This window comes from Octopus sinensis, linkage group LG14 (genome assembly GCF_006345805.1).
Source record: "Octopus sinensis linkage group LG14, ASM634580v1, whole genome shotgun sequence".
Taxonomy (NCBI): domain Eukaryota; kingdom Metazoa; phylum Mollusca; class Cephalopoda; order Octopoda; family Octopodidae; genus Octopus; species Octopus sinensis.
In genome coordinates, this window is record NC_043010.1 from 45327239 (window position 1) to 45342480 (window position 15242).

The 15242-nt window shown below is 37.0% G+C and overlaps 1 protein-coding gene across 2 annotated transcripts in view; it reads left to right on the forward strand.

The window, feature by feature from the left end:
* The first annotated feature begins 2057 nt into the window (after window positions 1-2057).
* LOC115218876 overlaps window positions 2058-15242 on the forward strand; it is a 62426-nt gene continuing 49241 nt past the window's right edge. The window contains exon 1 of one of the 2 annotated variants that reach the window (XM_029788858.2): window positions 2058-2193. The gene's annotated coding sequence lies outside the window, so the exon portion shown is untranslated. The remainder of the gene's footprint in view (window positions 2194-15242) is intronic. The other variant, XM_029788857.2, reaches the window with a different exon arrangement.

The window sequence follows — 15242 nt, forward strand, 5'->3', positions numbered from 1 at the left end:
GGGCGAGTATCTTTTACTCGAGCCGACCAAAGCTTTGTGAGTGGATTTGGTAGACGGAATCTGAAAGAAGCCTGTCGTGTATGTGTGTGCGTGTGTGTGTGTGTGTGTGTGTGTTTGTCCTCTACCATCAACTGACAAGCGATGTTGGCGTGTTTCTGTAACGTAGTAGCTCGGCAAAAGCACCGATAAGTACTAGGTTTACAAGTCTTCGACTAAAAATAACCCTTTTAAGGCGGTGCTTCAGTATGGCCGCTGTCAAATGACTGAGACAAGAATATCAGCTACTGACATATATATATATATATATATATATATATATATATATGGGGGGGTATCGCAAAAAGAAGCACACTCTAAAACATTAACCCTCTAAATATATGTGTGAGTGTGTACATACATACATACATACATAGCAGGAGTGGCTATGTGCTAAGTAGTTTGCATACCAGCCACATGATTCCGGGTTCACTCCCACAGTGTAGCATCTTGGGCAAGTGTCTTCTACTATAACCTCGGGCCGACCAAAGCCTTGTGAGTAGATTTGGTAGACGGAAACTGAATGAAACCTCTCGTATATATATGTGAGTGAGTATGTGTGTGTGTGTGTGTGTGTGTGTGTGTGTGTGTTTGTCCACTCCCCAACATCGTTTAACACCCAATGCTGGTGTATTTACAACCCCGTAACCTGGCGGTTCAGCAAAGAGACCGATAGATTAAGTATAGGCTTACAAAGAATAAGTCCTGGGGTCGATTTACTCGACTAAAGGCGGTGCTCCAGCACGGGCGCAGTCAAATGACTGAAACAGGTAAAAGAATAAAAGAAATATGAATATACATATAAAATATATATGCATATATATATATATATATATATATATATATATATATATATAATAAATATACACACGCACACATACATCGCACCCATATACTCTACACGCGCGCGCACACACACACACACACATACATATAATTTCTTACACGTATATATATATATATATATATATATATATATATATATATATATTTTATATACATATATATTTGTATACGCGTGTTTTTGTGTGTTCGTTCTTTTTTTTCTGTTTAACGAAAACAAAGACGTGTACGAAAATTTGTAAATGGCTTTACATGATGCTCATCAAAAGCACTAAGTAACTTATTAATTACTATTGTATATTTTTAATGCTAATCCCACTTATTGTCTAGTAGGTATTCACAATCCTACAATAAGTGAGAGGGGTGCTATTCTTCTTTGTCTTAACCCTTATAAATTTAATATTCTGCAATAACGCCGGGGCCTCGTACATTTACTTACATTTGTGAATTGGCCATAAGTTTCTTTTTCACTTTGATAGTTCCGCATTACGGTGCTTTTTTTTTTTGTCTTTTCTCTTATGCTAGCGATCTTCCAAATATTGTAGTAAGCATTTTGCAACACAAACACAGACACACATGTGTATATATATATATATATATATATTATATATATATATATATGATAGCTATATAATCATGGTAACTACTTTTATTTCTTCCTCTTACACTCCATATTTTATTCAGTAATGGAAGTGTTCGTCATGCGATATGTACGAATAAAAATTAATGATAATAAAAAAAAACTAAAGCGGAGGAAAGAAGACTTTAATAGCCACAGAAATGTTTGCATAAGAAGTAGGTAGAACGATTTTTAGAGGTAAAGGCCTGTAAGAATACAGAAATTCACTTCACTTGCCATAAATCAATTATGAATAAACAAAGAGGAAGGAGAGACTGCAAAAGGCAATAACGTTACTGGCACTCTTTTATATTTGAACTGCTAAATCTCGCTGAACATCTTTTAATTTACTGCTATCATTTAATTAGCTTGATAAAATGGATTGTATTTTAAATATAGTAAGAAAACAAATGTCTTTTCTAAACTGACTATGCTTCCTAGCTTCATTGTTTGTATAACGCTAAATAAAAAGAAGAAAAACAAAGAATGATTGATTAAATTAAAAGGCATAGCGAACTAAAGGTTACTGCATATCTTCCTCTCCCACAATTTTTCTACTTCTTACTCTGTTCTGCTCAGCAAAGAGGGTGTATCACACGTTTTCACCGGTCTCGCAGCTTGAATTATAGATGCGTGTTCCTTTCACATCGCTTAAATTAACCTACATTTCTCCTTTCATAACCAACTACATGAACGTAAGAGACTTTATTTGTTAATTCTATTTCCTCTTGTGATTGTATCTGTATTATTGAATCATTCAATTTACAAGTGACCTCGTGAAATCTGCTTCGAGCTATTTTTCATCTTTTTTGTAGCTGCAAAAATAGATTGTTCCAGTTACCTCCCTTCACTTAGAATGAATTAAATTACTAAAATCAATTTCAATAGAATTCATTTGTCAAAATTAAAGGTTCTTATCTAATTATTTATTATTTCAAACAAACCACTTGAAATGTATTTATATTTTTTTTATATTTCTACTGCCTTCCACTAGATTAGATATACTGATCGGCAAATAATACACATATGGAAAATAGCATAGAGTAAGAAAAAGACTTGCTGTGTGGTATTTATAAAATACCAGATAAAAGTGTAAAGTAAATTCTAAAAAAAAATTTTTTAATGGGGAAAAGGTACTACAAAAAATGTTTTTTAATTAAAAAATAAAAACTGGTTATAAAATAACCAAATGCTAACGATTAAAAAAAATCTATATATGATATATCGAAGCAGTTCCGAAAATATAGTTTTACAAATGAAATGAAATGTCGGTATTTCCTTACTTATATAGCATTTGCATAAAAAGTGGATAGAATAGTTTTTAAAAAGTCAAACTAATAACTCATATCCAAAATATATATTTAATTTTGTTCCAGTCACATTTAAAAACCATTTTAATCTCACTTGTATAATGTATACTACGTGTTTAAATTTCTGAATTTCTTATTAGCTATCTTTCTTTTATCTAATATAAGTGTTGGTATTACGTTTGGCCTCACATTCGCACTTCCGTTCTGACTGCAAATTAAATAATGGTTTGGAAAATAGCACACTTATTAATATAGACATTTTTTAACAATGAACCCACATATAAACTTCTTCGGTGTAACCTGAAAATAATCGCCAATTTCGTTACGACCTCTTAATCACGTTTATTTTACTGTCTAGAGTGGATTGGTATAATATATATATACATATATATATGCAGTTTATATTTTTATTTTTGACATAAGTTGTCTTATTTCAATATACTTTTTTTTTCTTCAATTTCCTTTTGTTGCAGTACAATTTACGACGCATGCTTAGTAGTTTTCCGTAAGGTTAAAAAAAATTCGCATAATTTCTTTCAATATTATCCATATATTTTCGCTACGAATAAATGATTACCTTTCGAGAGAAACCTACCAATCGAATAGATGTGTTTATTCATTCAAATATTCAATAGCAATCCCATTATTGCAATCTATTGACTAAATATGCATAGTAATTGACTACCTTGTATTGTACATGAAGTAGTCACTGTAAACAAGATTATAATGAGTGTGCTTTAAATTTCTATAAATACATTTATGATCATATCAAATACAAGCTAACTAAGCTTCAGGAAATTCTTAACAGATATGTTTATAATGTAAATCATATCAAATGAAATCATCATAATTTAGTCCACTTTCTTTAATTTGTTTAGTTGCCAGCCAACTTTATGTGAGAACGTGGTTCGGATTGTTCCTACACTCTTCGGAAAAGGAGGAAAGAAAAATAATGTGGAACTTGAGAGCTGAATACTTCTACCTTTCCTTTCTTTTCTATCAATCTTGACATACATAGTCCACATTTAAGCAATATTATGCATAACTATAAATCTATAGCTATATACTTGTATTTGAATATCTTAGTTGACGTAATCATTCATATACAAGATGTTACTGTATATCTGTTTTCAGACAGACGCTCTAACTTAACATTCATCTTTATTATAGTCACCCGTTTTATAGCTACATCAATCGATTGCAGATAGAAATATAGATACATTCGACAAAACATTTGAATGACTAAGAATTACACCTTTGCTATCCCCACATACATATCTTGTTTCAGTGAATGAAATCTATAAGAAGCAAATTTAATCGATGTTCTCTCTAAAGTAGAAAGCTTAACGCTATTTCAGACAGAAGTAACATGAACGCAACAGTTCAATCGACTCATTCTGTGTGAAACATAGTTTTTCCCTTCATTTATTACATACATACGTCTGCATGTGTGTGTGTATTAGTATTTGTACATATGTGTATGGATATGCATGTGTGTGTATGTGTATAAATATATATATATATATATATATTTACATATATATATACATATATATATATATATATATATATATATATATATATATATATATGCATCCATGTAATCAGCAAGTCAACTAGCAGTTTAACTGGCTTGTTTCAATATTCATAATCTTATAAATTATATGTTTCATAAATTCAATATACTTCATAAATTCATCTCTTCTAAAATGATCAAATAAAATACAATATTTGAAACAGCTGGGTGAATGGGTGGGGGGATAGCTGAGGTAATTTCAACAGCAGAAAGCCTATTCTAGCTTATAACAATTTCCAAAATACTTCTTTACAACTACAGTGGAAATTTTGTTACAAATACGTTGAAACGACTACAGGCTTAACACATATAAGACATATTGCATATTATGTTGGAAACAGCTCCAAGAAATTTAGGAAAATAGACAATGGTATTTGATTGTTGTTTGGGTGGTGGGATTAAGGGCATTGGAAATAAATAAAATGCATCCAATAATTCTTTAGGTCTTTGTACTTTTAGGTGGTGGAAGTATTAAATTGTATAAGCTAATGTTTAAGATTGCTTAGCTATCAGAGCGCTTGCTTTGCAAAGAAATTGTACATATATTGCACAGGCACACACACACACACACCACCACCACACCACACACTCGTATGTGTTTATGTATGGACAATGCACAGTGGTTTTCTTTAATGATTCTTACTGAGAGATAGCCAATAGATTCTCTAAATTAGTCACAGGAAGGAATTGGTAAGTTCTCTAAGGGACATAATCTATTATAAAGTGAAGCTAATGAATATAACCGTAAAAAAAAGTATTTCTAGCTTTTGTGCAGAAAGGCTAGGGCTAAGTTCAGCGGAAAATGAGATTTTTAAACCCATCATTGATGTATGTGATGTGCCTTCAGTCAAGAAGCAGAGGGTTATTTTTACTGCTAGAACAATTAATGACTAGAAACAGGTATGTTTGGTTTGCAGGTAGTGTATCACCATACACTGAATTAGATACACTATTTTATAATATAAATTAGTTGGAAAAAGAGGTTCCCTAGTAGACAGGTTGTGTGAAATATTAAGACAAAGTATGTGAAGACTGGTAGAAAACTCACTTGGGTCCTACAGTAAGAATTAACAATTACTTTCCTGGTGTGGACAGTGGTCGTGACACCAAATCAGAAGCCATTGAGATAGCAACAACATTGAAAAGAACTCCAATCTTTGTATAAGCTGGCATAGTTTTGGGGTTACAATGTAAATTTTGTTGAACTTCAAAGAAAGAAGATGATCAAATGCTTAGATCAATGTTTCTTGACCTTTTTTGTCCCACATTTTGATTATCAAAAAACAGATCATCATCATCATCATATCATTGTTTTATATCCATTTTCCATGCTGGCATGGGTTGAATGGTTTGACTGTAACTGGACAGCCAGAGAGCTGTCCAGACTCCAACTGCCTGTTGTGGCATAGTTTCTACAGTTGGATGCCCCTTCCTAATGCCATCCACTTTACAGAGTGTGTTGGGTGCTTTTACATGCCACTGGCACAGGTGCATTTTATGTGGCACCAGCACCTATAAAGGACATGTCTGTATGTATGGATGACAGTAATTTCACTTAGCTTGACGCATCTTCTCAAGTACAGCAAATCACCACAATCCCCAGTCCCTTGTCATTTCCTCAGTGAGGGTCAGCATCTGAAGATCCTTTCCCACCACTTCACCCCATGCTTTCCTGGGTTTACTCCTTCCACAATTAGAGCTTGTCACTTCTTTATGCAACTGTCCTCATCCATATACATCACATGACCAAACCAGCATGGCCTTCTCTCTTGCGCACAACATCTGATGCCTCTTATACCCAGTTTTCCCCTAAATTCATGTGCAATCTGTGTGTGCACACTGACATTACCTATCCATTGGAGCATGCTAGCTTCATTTCTTTCAAGCCTTCACTAGTCCTCTGTAGTCAAAGCCCATGTTTCACTGCCATGTAGCATAGTAATACATACACAGGCAGCATACATTATGCCTTTCACTCTGAGGAAGAAGCCCTTAGTTACCAAAAAAGGTAGAAGCTTTCTGAACTTACCCAACCCATTCTTATTCTAGCAACTGCACTTTCAGAACTTCCTCAACTGCTAACTTGGGCGCCTAGGTAACACCCCACCCACCCCAGCATTTGAGGTGTGTATTGTCTACATTTTTGTGCTTATTGTACCCACACATTTTCAACACACAAAGACTATTTTCTCTGTTAACCTTCCTATGGTACCACTACACCTCTTATGTGTCCAAAGCTTGCACTGATTACAATGAATGGAGTTTTTACCAACATCCTTCTTACATATCAAGCAGGGCCATCTCTCTGAAGGGATTTGTGATTTGTCTGATTTCCTACTTACTAGGACTTTGGTTTTGGCTAAATTAACTCTAAGGCCCTTAGATTTTAGGCCTTGCTTCTGCATATGAAATTTCTTCTCTAAGTCAGGTAGTGATTCAGCTATAAGAAGAAGGTTATCAGCATAGAGGAACTCCCAGGGGCAGCCAGGCTTGAATTCCTCTGTTAAAGCCTGGGGGACTAAGATATAGACAAGAGGAGTTTGAGAACTGAACCCTTGGTGAACTCCTACTTGTACACTAAATTCACTGCTATACTTGTTGCCAACCTTCACCTTACCTTGTGAGTGGATTTGGTAGACAGAAACTGAAAGAATCCTGTTGAATATATGTATATATATTGATGTGTTTGTGTGTATTTGTTCCCATCACCACTTAACAACTAGTGCGAGTGTGTTAACAGCAAAAGAGACCAATGGAATAAGTACTAGCCTTACAAAAACTAAGTACAGGGGTTGATACATTTAACTAAAAAGATTCTTCAAGGTGGTGCCTCAGCATGGCCGCAGTCTAATAACTAAAACAGATAAAAGATATATATAGGAATATATATATATATATCACATGGTCAGAGATTTAGGGACATCCTCATCAAGAAATTTTAGGAGAGGGAAGAGGAGCTACAGACATCAGACATAGAAGGTAGCTGGAAATTCCTACAGGACAGCTTGCTGAGTGCCACAGACCAAGTCTGTGGATGGTGCAAAGTCCCTTCCAGACCTAGAGTTATGTGGTGGTGGAATAGTACAGTATACAAAGCCATTAGAGCAAGGAAACAGGTCAGGAAAGCCTGGAGGGGTGGAGGTAGCAGGGAACTGTACCGGGTAACCAAAAGGGAGGCTGGGCGGCAGGTATACATAGCCAAGAGCATAGTGGAAAAGAAGTTTGCCAATGTCCAGTGACGTGAGGACCAAAGAACTGAGATATTTCAGATTGCAAGACAGTGTGTGAGAGAAAATTGTGATGTCACAGGAGAGAAATGTGTCCGCATGGATGATGGTGTACTTGCTTTTAATGATTCTGAAAAGAAAGAGGCTTGGAGAAGCCATTCTGGAAGACTGCTGAATGTGGAGAATGAATGAGAGGAGGAGAGACGGCCAAATGTTGACCCAGTAGAAGGACCAGCTATCCAAATAGACAGCTCCCTAGTAGATAAAGTAATTAAGGATATGAAGCCAGGAAAAGCCCCAGCCCATCAGGAATCACAGCTGAGATGCTTAAAACATCTGGTGGTGTGGGCTACGGCCTAGTCACCTGCATTGTAAACTAGGTACTTCATGATGGAGTCATACCCAACGACTGGTGTAGCAGCACTATAGTCAACTGCTACAAGGGTAAAGGTGATGCTCTAGATAGAAATAACTACAGAGGTATCAAACTGCTGGATCAGGTGATAAAGGTCACGGAGAGGGTCATAGCCCATCTCATCAGGGAGAGTCTGCTTAGATGAGATGCAGTTCTGTTTTGTGCCGGGTAGAAGCACCACTGATGCCATGTACCTGGTTTGACAACTACAGAAGAAATACCTAGCTAAAGATAAGCCCCTATACTTAGCTTTTGTGGACTTGGAGAAAGCCTTTGACTGGGTCCCCTGATCCCTTATCTGGTGGGCGATGCAGAAACTGGAGATTGATAAATGGTTAATAAGGGCTGTATAGGCCCTTTACAGAGAGGCTGTTAGTAAGGTTAGGATTGGCAATGAGTATAGTGAAGAATTCCGGGTAGAAGTAGGGGTTCACAAGGTTCAGCCCCCTTTTATTCATCATAGTCCTCCAGGCAATAACAGAGGAATTCAAGACGGGTTGCTGTGGGAGCTCCTCTATGCTGATAACCTGGCCCTCATAGCAGAATCACTACCAGAACTAGAAAAGAAATTTCTTGTGTGGAAGCTAGGTTTAGAATCAAAAGGCCTTAGAGTCAATGTAGCAAAGACCAAAGTTCTAGTAAGTAGGAAGGCAAACTCATCACACGCACCCTTAGGTAGGTGGCCCTGCTCGATCTGTAGAAAAGGTGTAGGTAGAAACTCAATAAGATGTGCCCAGTGTAAGCTATGGACACATAAGAGGTGCAGCAACATCAAAGAAAAATTAACCAAGAAGATAGCTTTCATGCGTGACAGATGCACAGGGGCAATGGACACCACAGATACTTAGAAAACTGATTCCATCACACTCCAAGGGGAGAAACTAGAAGTAGTGGTGGGGGTGGATGCTTAGAGAGTGTTACCACTAGAATACGAATAGCCTGGGCAAAGTTTAGAAAGCTTCTTCTACTGGTGACAAAGGGTCTCTTGCTTAGAGTGAAAGGTAGATTGTATGACGCATGTGAGCAAACTGCCATGCTTCACAGCAGGGAAACATGACTGCAGAGGACATGCATAGGCTCAAAAGAAATGAAGCTAGCATCATCTGCTGGATGTGTAATGTCAATGTGCATGCACGACAGAGTGTAAGCACCCTGAGAGAAATGTTGGACATAAGAAGCATCGGATGTGATGTGCAGGAGAGTCATTTGCGTTGGTATGGTCATGTACTATGGATGGATGAGGAGAGATGTGTGAAGAAGTGCTACTCCCAAACTGTTTACGGAATCCAGGATAGAGGTCGACCCAGGAAGACATGGGATGAGGTGGTCAAGCATGACCTTTGAACGTTGGGTCTCACAGAGGCTATAACAAAAGACCGAGACCTCTGGAGATATGCTGTGATTGCGAAGACCTAACAAATGAAGTGAGTTCATTACTCGCAGGATGGCCTGCTGCGCTAACCTTGGATCGTAGGGCGACCTGCTGTGCTTGAGGAGACCTATTGAGCCAAGTACATCAACATCAAAATAAAAGTCAAATGGAAATTATAGTTGTGATACTTGTGCCGGTGGCATGTAAAAAGCACCATCCGAATGTGGCCGATGCCAGCACTGCCTTGACTGGCGTCTGTGCCAGTGACATGTAAAAAGCACCAACCAATCATGGCTATTTGCCAGCCTCCTCTGGCTCCTGTGCCAGTGGCATGTAAAAAGCACTCACTACACTCATGGAGTGGTTGGCATTAAGAAGGGCATCCAGCTGAAGAAACACTGCCAGATCAGACTGGAGCCTGGTGCAGCCTCCTGGCTTCCCAGACCCCGGTGGAAAACAGACATTAAATGATGATGATGGTGATATACATATATATATATATATATATATATATTATTATTAGTTTTCTATATATATATAGGCACAGGTGTGGCTGTGTAGCAAGAAGCTGGCTTCCCAACCACATGATTCCAGGTTCAGTCCCACTGTGTGGCACCTTCAGCCAGTGTCTTCTACTATAGGGCCAACCAAAGCCTTGTGAGTCGATTTGGCAGATGGAAACAGAAAGAAAGCCATTGTATGATTATGATTAGTGTATATTTGTGTGTGTGTGTGCGTGTCTCTGTTTGTACCTTTGTCATCACCTGACAATTGATGCCTTGTGTGTTTATGTCCTCATAACTTAGCGGTTTAGCAAAAGAGATTGATAGAATAAGTATTAGGCCTACAAAGAATAAGTTCTGGGGTGGATTTCTTTGACTAAAACCCTTAAGGCAGTGCTCCAGCATGAGTACAGTCAAATGACTGAAACAAGTAAAATAATAAAAGAATACACACACACTCACACACACACACACACAACATATATATATATATATATATTATATATATATATATATATATATATGTGTGTATATGTAAATATATATATATATGTGTGTATATGTAATATATATATATATATGTGTGTATATGTAAATATATATATATATATATGTGTGTATATGTAAATATATATATTTATATGTATGTGTATGTAAATATATATATATATATTATATATTGGTTTTCTATATATATGTGTATATATTATGTATGTAGGTATGTGTATATATATGTATATGTATGTAGGTATATATATGTATATATATGTTTATGTACGTATGTATGCATATATATATATGTGTGTGTGTGTGTGTATGTATGTATGTGTATATATATATATATATATATACACATATGAAATAGAAGGGGATATAGCTTCACATGATGTAGAAGACAACTGGAGGTTTCTGCGGAGCAACTTGCTGAGGGCCACTAACCAGATCTGTGAATGGTGCAAAGTCGCCCCTTGGCCCAAAATAACGTGATGGTGGAACAATGTTGTTGGCAGGGCTATTAGAGAAAAGAAACCGGCTTGGAAGGACTGGAAGAACAGTGGTAGCAGGGAATTGTATCAGACTGCCAGAAGGGAAGCTAGGAGACAGATTTATTTAGCCAGAGGGAAGCAGATAAGAAAACATTTGCCAATGTTCTGCACCGTGAGGACCAAAGACTTGAGGTATTTCATGTTGCAAGACAGTGTGTGAGAGAGAATCGTGATGTTGTAGGAGAGAAATGTGTCCACATCGATAATAGTTCACTTGCATTAAACGAGGCTGCAAAGAGAGAGGTTTGGAGATGCCACTATGAAATGTTACTCAATAAAGAGAATGAATGGGAGAAATGTCGACCCAACTGAGGAACCAGATATCTGAGTTGACAGTACCTTGGTAGATAAAGCAATTAAGAGTATGAAGACATAGAAAGCTCCCAGCCTATCAGGAATCACTGCAGAGATGCTCAAAATATCTGGCAGTGTCGGCTATAGCCTAGTCACCCGTATAGTTAACCAGGTGATACATGAAGGAGTCATACCCAATGACTGGTGTAGCAGCACTATAGTCAACTGCTATAAAGGTAAAGGTGATGATTTAGACACAAATAATTGAAGAAGTATCAAGTTGTTGGATCAGGTAATGAAAGTCAAGGGGAGGGTCATAGCCCAACTAATTAGGGAGAGAGTCAGTTTAGATAAGATGCAGTTTGGGTTCATGCCAGGGAGAAGCACCACTGATGCTATATTTCTGGTAAGACAGCTGCAGGAGAAATACCTAGCCAAAGATAAACCTCTGTACCTGGCTTTTGTTGACATGAAGAAAGCCTTTGACAGGGTCCCCTGATCCCTTATCTGGTAGTCAATGAGGAAACTAGGGATAGATGAATGGTTAGTGAGAGCTGTGCAAGCCATATACAGGGATACTGTCAATAAGGTGAGGGTTGGCAACGAGCACAGTGAAGAATTCTGGGTATAAGTAGGGGTCCTCAGCCCCCTCCTATTTATCATAGTCCTCCAGGTAATAACAGAGGAAGTCAAGACAGGATGCCCTTGTTAGCTCCTCTATACTGACGACCTTACTCTAATTGCTGAGTCACTATCAGAACTAGAGGAGAAGTTTCAGGTGTGGAAACAAGGATTAGAATTGAAGGGCCTTAGAGTCAACCTAGCTAAAACCACAAATCCCTTCAGGTAGATGGCCCTGCTCGATCTGTAGAAAAGGCATAGGTAGAAACTCTATAAGATGTACCCAGTGTAAGCTATGGACACATAAGAGGTGCAGTAATATCAAAGGAAGGCTAACTGGGAAGATATTTTTTGTATGTGGCAGATGCTCAGGAGCAATAAACACTGAAAATATGCAGAGAACAACTTCCATCACATTCCAGGGAGAAGAACTAGAAGTAGTTGATAGCTTCCGTTACCTAGGTGACCAAGTCAGTAGCGGGGGAGGGTGCACTGAAAGTGTAGCTGCTAGAATAAGAATAACCTGGGCAATGTTCAGAGAGCTCTTACATCTGCTGGTGACAAAGGGTCTCTCACTCAGAGTAAAAGGTAGACTGTATGACACATGTATACAAACAGCCATGCTACATGGAAGTGAAACATGGGCCGTGACTGCTGAGGACATGCATAAGCCCACAAGGAATGAAGTCAGTATGCTCCGATGAATGTGTAATGTCAGTGTGCATACTCAACAGAGTGTAAGTACCTGAGAGAAAAGTTGGACTAAAGAAGCATCAGATGTGGTGTGCAAGAGAGACGACTGCGCTGGTATGGTCATGTGACGAAAATGGATGAGGATAGGTGTGTGAAAAAGTGCCACACCCTAGCAATTGGTAGGAAGAGGTAGACCCAGGAAGACCTGGGATGAAGTGGTGAAGTACAACCTTTGAACATTAGGCCTCACTGAGGCAAAGACTAGTGACCGATGACCTTTGGAAATATGCTGTGCTTGAGAAGACCCGGCAAGCCAAGTGAGACCATAACCTTGTGGTCTATGCCAGGGGTGTAACCAGCCCACTTATGAGCACCTTTCCTTCATTGGACACTAAACTCTGCTTGCAAAGACCTGTTGCGGCAAGTGAAATCAAAATCAAATTCAATGACTGGGATCCGTGCTAGCAGGGCACTAAGAACACTATCCGAGTGTGATTGTTGCCAAAGCAACTAACTGGCTTCCATGCCAGTGGCACGTAAAAAGCTCCATTCGGGCATGATCATTACCAGCATAGCCTTACTGGTCGCACATGAAAAAACATTTGAGCGAGGTCATTGCCAGTGCCACTAGACTGGCTCCAGTACAGGTGTCACATAAAAAACACCATTTGAGTGTGGCCGTTGCCAGTACCGCCTGACTGGCTCTCATGCCAGTGACACGTAAAAGCACTCACTACACTCTTGGAGTGGTTAGCATTAGGAAGGGCATCCAGCTGTAGAAATTCTTCCAGATCAGATTGGAGTCTGGTGCAGACATCTGTTTCACCAGTCCTCAGTCAAATCGTCCAACGCATGCTAGCATGGAAAGCAGACGTTAAACGATGATGATGATATATGTATACATGTATACATATATATATATATATATATATATATATATAATATATTATATATATATGTATCTATGTACATATTTGTATATGTGTATGTATTTATGTACATATATGTATATACATCTATATATGTAAACATATGTATGTATATATATATGTATGTACATATATGTGTATATATATATGTATATATATGTGTGTATATCTATATGTGTATATCTATATGTATATATGTGCATTATATATGCATATATATATATATATATATAATATGTATATATATTATATGTGCATATATATAGTCTATATGTGCATATATATATATATATGTGTGTGTGTCTATATGCATATATATAGTAAGTATATTATATATATAGTTATATATATAATATATATATATTATATGTCTATGTATCTGTATATATATGTATTATATATGTATTATATATTGTATATATATATATATATGTATGTATATATATGTATATATATTATATATATGTATGTATAATATGTATATATATTATATATATGTATGTATATATATGTTATATATTATTATATGTATGTATATATATGTATATATATTATATATATGTATGTATATATATGTATATATATTATATCTAAGTATGTATATATATATATATGTATATGTATATATATGTATATGTATATATATGTATATGTATATATATGTATATATATGTATGTATATGTATATATATGTATGTATATGTATATATATGTATATATATGTATATGTATATATATGTATATATATGTATATATATGTATATGTATATAAATATATTTTTCCTTAGTTTCCCCTCGGAGCTGTGGCCATGCCATTTTTGCTACTCTGTTATTACTGAGAACCTCCTCTAACATGTGGCATTTGTTGAAGATTTGAATTTGATGTTGCTATCCTTATTTGCACCTCTTGCCATGAGGTAGGTTCAATTTTGTTTTGGAAACACCTACATCCATTTTGTGTAAGTACCTCAGACTTTTTAGGAGAATATTAAAAAGCTCTGCCAACCACTCCGTGAGTGTAGTGGGTGCTTTTTACATGCCACCGGCACAGGGGCCAGAGGAGGCTGGCAAATGGCCATGATCGGTTGGTGCTTTTATGTGTCACTGGTACGGACTCCAGTCAGGCGGTGCTGGCATCAGCCACGTTCGGACGGTGCTTTTTACATGCCACCGGCACGGGTATCTTAACTACAATTTCCATTTGATTTTTATTTTGATGTTGGTGTTGATGTACTTGACTCAATAGGTCCCCTCAAGAACAGCAGGTCACACTACGATCCAAGGTTAGCACAGCTGGCCATCCTGCGAGCCATGAACTCACTTCATTTGTCGGGTCTTCACAGTCACAGCATATCTCAGAGGTCTCGGTCTTCGTCATTTCCTCTGTAAGGCCCTACGTGCCACCGGCATGGGTATCAGAACCACAATATCCATTCGATTTTTATTTTGATGTTGATATTATATAAATAAATAAATATATATATATATATAATATATATATGCATATACACATTTGAATAAAAGAAGGGTAAAAAAGATGAAAGCGAAAGCTTCAAAAATACACACTTCAAAAAATAGGCCTACCTTGAAGATAGTTTACATACCCCAACATCAATTGATTTCATGCTGTGCATGAGAAAACATGCCTTTGCAATCTTCAGTTAGAGATAGTAACATCTATTTCTAAAATATTCACTCCATCAACTCATGTGCATTTCAAACATTAAATGTCCCGCACTGTTTAAAGAGAAAACCATC